Genomic DNA, 6,256 nt, shown 5'->3' on the forward strand with positions numbered 1-6,256 from the left:
GAGTAGATACAAGGTCATCAGGTTGTCCCACATGGAGCTCACAGTCTTAATCCCTATTTTACAGATGAGGTAACTGAGGCACAGAAAAGTTAGGTGATTTGCCCAAAGTCACACAGCTGACAAGTGGCAGAGCAGGATTAGAACCCACAACCTCTGACTCCCAAGCCCGTGATCTTTCCACTAAGCCACGCTGCTTCTCTAAAAGTGTTTCTGTCCGGATTCGAACCTGGGACCTTTAGCATGTGAGGCAAACGTGATAACCACTACACCACGGAAACCAATATGTAGGCCAGGCCTAGCCTAGTAAGAGCTTGACAAATACCATAATTATTAGCATTATTATTAGAAGTCATTTGCTCACATGATTTCAACTACCATCTCTATGAGGGTGATTCACAAAATCTACAACTCCATCCCTGATCTCTTTTCCTCTCTGCAGTATCTCATTTCATCCTGGCTTCAAGGAGGCAGGAGGCAGTGTGAGAAGCAGCATGGTTCAGTGGAAACATCACGGACTTTGGAGTCAGACAATGTGGGTTCTAATGCTGCTTCTGCAATTTGTCTGCTGTGTGACCATGGGCACCACTTCATTTCTCTGTGCCTCAGTTACCTTATCTGTAAAATGAGAATGAAGACTGTGAACCCCACCTGGGACAGCCTGTTTACCTTGTATCTACTCCAGCACTTAGGACAATGCTTGGCACATAGTAAGTACTTAACAATTACCATTATTATTATTATTATTCAAGACATCTCCATTTAGATCTCCTGCCATCTCCTCAAACATAACATGCCTAAAACAGAACTCCTATCTTCCTACCCAAACCCTTTCCTCCTGCTGATTTTACATAACTGTGGACAGCACCAGCATCCTTCCTATCTCATAAGACAATAAGCTTGGCATGACCCTTGACTCCTCTCTTTCATTCAACCCACATATTCAATCCATCAGTAAATCCTCTCAGTTAAACCTTCATGACATCACTAAAATCCATCCTTTCCTCTCCATCCATACTGCTACTGCATTAATCCAAGCGCCTATCCTATCTCCCTTGATTGCCATATCACCCTTCTTGCTGACCTACCTGCCTCTTTTCTCTCCCCATTCTAGTCCATATTTACCTCTGCTGCCTGGATCATTTCTCTACAGAAACATTCAGGCCATGATTCCCCACTCCTCAAGAAACTCCAGTAGTTGCTCATCCACCTTTGCATCAAACAGAAACTCCTTACCGTGGGCTTTAAAGCATTTAATCAACTTGCCTCATTCTACCTCACCCCAGTACTCTTTTACTACAACCAAACCTACATACTTGTCTCTTTTATTGTCAATTTATTCATGGTCTCTTTTCATACCTGACAGACAATTACTCTCCCCCACTTCAAAGTCTTATTAAAGACATATCTCCTCCAAGAGGCCTTCCCTGACTAAGGCCTCATTTCCTCTTTTCCCACCCTGTTCTGCATTGCCCTAACTTGCTCTCTTTATTCATCACCCCATTCCCCTAGCCCCACAACACTTATTTACATATCTGTAATTGTTTATATTAATGTCTCCTTCTGCCTTTAGACTGTTATTGTGGTCAGGGAATGCATCTGTTATAGTGTTGTACTCTCCCAAGTTCTTAGTACAGTGCCTTGTACACAATAAGCACCCAATAAATACAACTGATTGTAACAACAATTGATTGAAACACACCTCACTCCCACAACACTTACATAATATTCTTATATTATTATTATTACATTCTACTATTTCCCCAACTCCTAATCCACTTTAATTTCTTTCTCTCCCTCTAGACTGTAAACTCCTTGTGGGCAGGGAGGATGTCTAACATCTCTGTTGTATTGTACTTTCCCAAGGGCTTAGTACAATGGTCTACTTATAAGTGATCAAATACCACTATTAATTGATAATAATTTGTATGTTTTTTGAATGTTCAAATGCATGAGACAGTTCCTGAACTATTGTCTTGAAGACTTTGAAGATGCTATTGCTTTTTGAACCAGTAGACAGTCTCAATGGATAGGAATCAGAATATATATAAATGTATTCTTAAATGTGTTATGACTTTGTGTTGTAGGTAATTGATAAATTGTAATAAGTAGCCTTCTGTGTAAAACCAAAGCAAAGAGAAACTATCAAAAAAATAAAAATAATGAAAGTAAAATAAAATGAAAACTGCTGAAGGACTCAAGATTTTCAGAAAGTTAGAATGATAATAATAATAATAATAGTTGTGGTATCTGTTAAGTGCTTATTATATGCCAAGCACTGTTCTACGCTCAGGGGTAGACAATCAGGTTGGACACAGTCCCTGTCCCACTTGGGATTCACAATCTGAATCCCCATTTTACAGATGAGGTATCTGAGGCACAGAGAAGTTAAGCGACTTGCCCAAAGTCACAGAGCAGACAAGTGATGGAGCCAAGATTAGAACCCAGGTCTTCTTACTCCCAAGCCCATCCTCTTGCTACTAGGCCAACCTGCCACTAGGCCAGGTATTTTGCTCCCTGACTTTGCATTAGATAGATTTAGAATTAAACTGCAGCAGAAAGTGAAGATTAGGTCACAGAAAGATGGACTGAATACATAAGAAAGATACTAACAAATACCATTCAAAAAAAAAAAAAAGGTCTTCTTTCTATGTGCAAGGACTGGTAGGTATGTGGGCTGTTAATTGAGATCATTAGTTGTGTCAAGCCTCCAAACTGGCCCTTACCCTCACTGAACAATAAATTTATCCTATCTACGCCTTTCTATAACATAAAAGCTTTAAGTGCTGAGAGGCAGTAAGGCCCAGTGGAATAAAGGCCTGGGAATATGGTGATTTGTGTTCCAGTCATGACTCTGTTGTTTGCTTGCTGTGTAACGTTGCTCAAATTGTTCTCCTTGCCCTCCTCAGGCTCAGGCTCCAGGCAGAGGAATGATTCCTGGGCTGCCTATACAACAGAGCCACCTACATAGAACCCATGTACATAGAACCTCTACTACCACAGGGTGTCCCTGGGCTGCCGCTGGAAGTCTCCCTACTGCTCCCTAACCCCACACACCTCACCTCCAAACTGTCATCTGGGTTGAGCTCCATTGTGTGGAGAAGAAGATTCAAGCTTCATGCTCTTCCCCACAAACTGAGATAGGCCCTGCAGTGCAGAGAGGGAATTCCAAGCTGCCATCGCGAGGAGCTGACACTGTCCCTCCCCTCCCCTTCTTGAGGAGGCCTTCACTCACCACTACTTTGGAGTGCTTCTGAGATGATCAGTAGTTGCCTCCATGCCCATACGCAGCATCCATCCCCTACAAATCCCGGGTCCGGCTCCACTGTTAGATCTGCTCCAGTGGGCCAGGACTGCCACCTCTTTTCCCACACACACCCTCACGCTGAGGTGCCATGGCACGTCCTCCAGCCTCTGCCCTGGAGTGCAGACCATAAATGACTTCTGGACCCACTATACACTGTAAGCTCGTTGTGGGGAGGGAATGCATCAGTTACATTGTTATATTGTACTCTCTCTGTACACAGTAAATGCTCAATAAATACAATTGACTGACTGGCTGACTGTTGCCATATGACATCTCCAACCCGCATCCTATCACATCTTGGTACTGACTCTAGTACCCAATGTTTCCCCAATGCCTTGATATTTGGTGAGTACCCTCTGACCTGCCCAGGCCACATGGCTCTGAGGTAGAGATCAATGGACTGTTGGAGGAGGGACTAAGAATGATAAACTGGAGACCGAGGGATGAAAACTTCTGCTCAACCAACAGTGAAAAGCCACGGAATACACCTGACAGCGTAGGGAACAAAGATGTTCATCTTCCATGGGAAAAGGTTCAGGAGAGCCCAGGGGACTTGACTCTGTCAGCCAGGCGTGGGATTATGCAAATTAATGGATGTGTTAAAATCTCAGCCATGTTAACATCCCACATTCAAGACCTGAACCACAAGCCATGTACTGAGCCTAGCTGGGAGGAAGTGGGATTAAAGGTGCCTGACTTGAGCAGGTGTTCTCTACACTACATCTTTCTGAAAGAGGTAGCACAAGTCACTAAACTTCTTAGTGTCTTTTTGTCCACCTCTGAATCACTAACTCTAGACTGTAAGCTCACTGTGAGCAGGGCATGTGTCTGTTTATTGTTATATGGGACTCTTCCAAGGGCTTAGTACAATACTCTGCAAAGAGTAAGCGCCCAATAACTATGATTGAATGAATGAATGAAGAACTAAACAGCACAGTCGTTCTGGTCTCAAAAGTCACTGCTGTGAATGTTGCTCTTTTGTGACCTCCCAGCCTCCGGTCTCTCCCCACTCAAGTCCATACTTCACTCTACTGCCCAGGTCATTTTTCTACAAAAAGTTCAGGCCATGTTTCCCCACTCCTCAAGAACTTCCAGTGACTGCCCATCCATCTCTTCATCAAACAGAACCTCCTCATCATTGACTTTAAAGTATTCAATCACCTTGTCCCCTCTTACCTCACCCTGCTACTCTCCTACTAAAACCCAGCCCACACACTTTACTCCTCTAACGCTACTTCTCACTGTACCTCAGTCTCATCTATCTCACCACCGACCTCTTGCCCACATCTTACTTCTGGCCTCTAGACTGTGAGCTTGTTGTGGATAGGGATTGTCTCCCTTATTGCTTTATTCTACTTTCCCCAGTGCATAGTACAGTGTTCTGCACACAGTAAGCACTCAATAAATACGACTGACTGACTAATACATTTGGGATATGCCACCAGGATATTGTAAATACACTTTTACAATAATCTTCAACGTAATAAGGACTAGCTGATGGCTAGGGTCCTCATTAGATGTCAGAAAAGTCCCACTTTTTATGCTTGAGTAAAGAATTTTACTGCTAAAAATAATCTTGAAGTGTACATACAGGCAGAGTGCCTAAAGGAAACAGGACAGGTAATTCATGGTATATATTGTTTTTCTGTAGTGGTAAACATACAGAGGGTAGGCTTAACATTTTTTAAAAAGAGACAGTTTACCAGAGTCCTTTTTCCTTGGAACATAATTGGACAACCACAAGAGTGAGAAGGAGTGTGGCCTAGAAGATAGAGTGCAAACTTGGAACTCAGCAGATCTGCCCTCTAATGCTGGCTCCACCATTGTCTACTATGAAACTTTGGGCAAGTTACTTAACTATTCTGTGCTCAGCTACCTGATCCATAAAATGGAGATTAATCTTTCTCTGTCCTACTTAAACTGTGAATTTCATGTGAGACTGGCATCATGTCCAACCAGATTACCATGTAGTACTTGGTACATAGTAAGTGCTTAACAAATATAATAATTTTTATCATTATCATTATTACTATTATTATTATTATTGTACAATTAATTAGTCTAGTCAAAATATGATTAGTGTTTGGCTCATGGAGGTAGCTGTTCAATGGAAAGCAAGGGGCATGCCTAAGCGGTATTATGTAGGAAGAAGTGCAGGATTTGACAATATATTGAATGTGAGAACTGAAAGGCAGGAAAGAATCCAGGAAAACATGGGGGTTTCAGGTTTCTAGGGGTAGAGAATAGTGTTGTTATCTACCATAACGGAAAAGTGAGTTGGAGAAGTGGATTTATGAGGAGAGGTGAATAATACAATTCAAGACATAGCACATCTGAAATACTGACAGGACCTCCAGATAGTGATTAATCAGTGATATTTATGAAATGATTGCTGTGTGCAGAACACTCTAATAAGCACTTGGGAAAGTGTAATACAACACTTGGGGTTTTTTTTTATGGAATTTGTTAATAATGTTGGTATTTGTTAAGTGCTTACTATGTACTGAGCACTGTTCTAAGCGCTGGGCTAGATACAGGGTAATCAGGTTGTAGTCATTTTCTACAAAAAGTTCAGGCCATGTTTCCCCACTCCTCAAGAACCTATTGGGAGTCAGAGGTCATGGGTTCTAATCCCGGCTGTGACATTTGTCAGCTGTGTGACTGTGGGCTAGTCACTTTACTTCTCCGTGCCTCAGTTCCCTCATCTGTAAAATGGGGATTAAGACTGTGAGCCTCACGTAGGACAACCTGATTACTATGTGCCAAGCACTGTTCTAAGTGCTGGGGTATCTGTGTGACTCTGGGCAAGTCACTTAACTTTTCTGTGCCTCAGTTACCTCATCTGTAAAATGGGGATTAAGACTGTGAGCCCCACGTGGGACAAGCTGATCACCTTGTATTCCCACAGTGCTTAGAACAGTGCTTTGCACATAGTAAGCGCTCAACAATGCC

General features: G+C 42.5%; 1 non-coding gene across 1 annotated transcript; it reads right to left on the reverse strand.

The window, feature by feature from the left end:
• Window positions 1-205: 205 nt before the first annotated feature.
• TRNAV-CAC lies at window positions 206-278 on the reverse strand. The gene has a single exon. It is a non-coding gene; the product is annotated as a tRNA-Val (tRNA).
• Between the last annotated feature and the right edge of the window lie 5,978 nt (window positions 279-6,256).

The sequence above is a fragment of the Ornithorhynchus anatinus genome, chromosome 2 (assembly GCF_004115215.2).
Source record: "Ornithorhynchus anatinus isolate Pmale09 chromosome 2, mOrnAna1.pri.v4, whole genome shotgun sequence".
Classification (NCBI taxonomy): Eukaryota; Metazoa; Chordata; class Mammalia; order Monotremata; family Ornithorhynchidae; genus Ornithorhynchus; species Ornithorhynchus anatinus.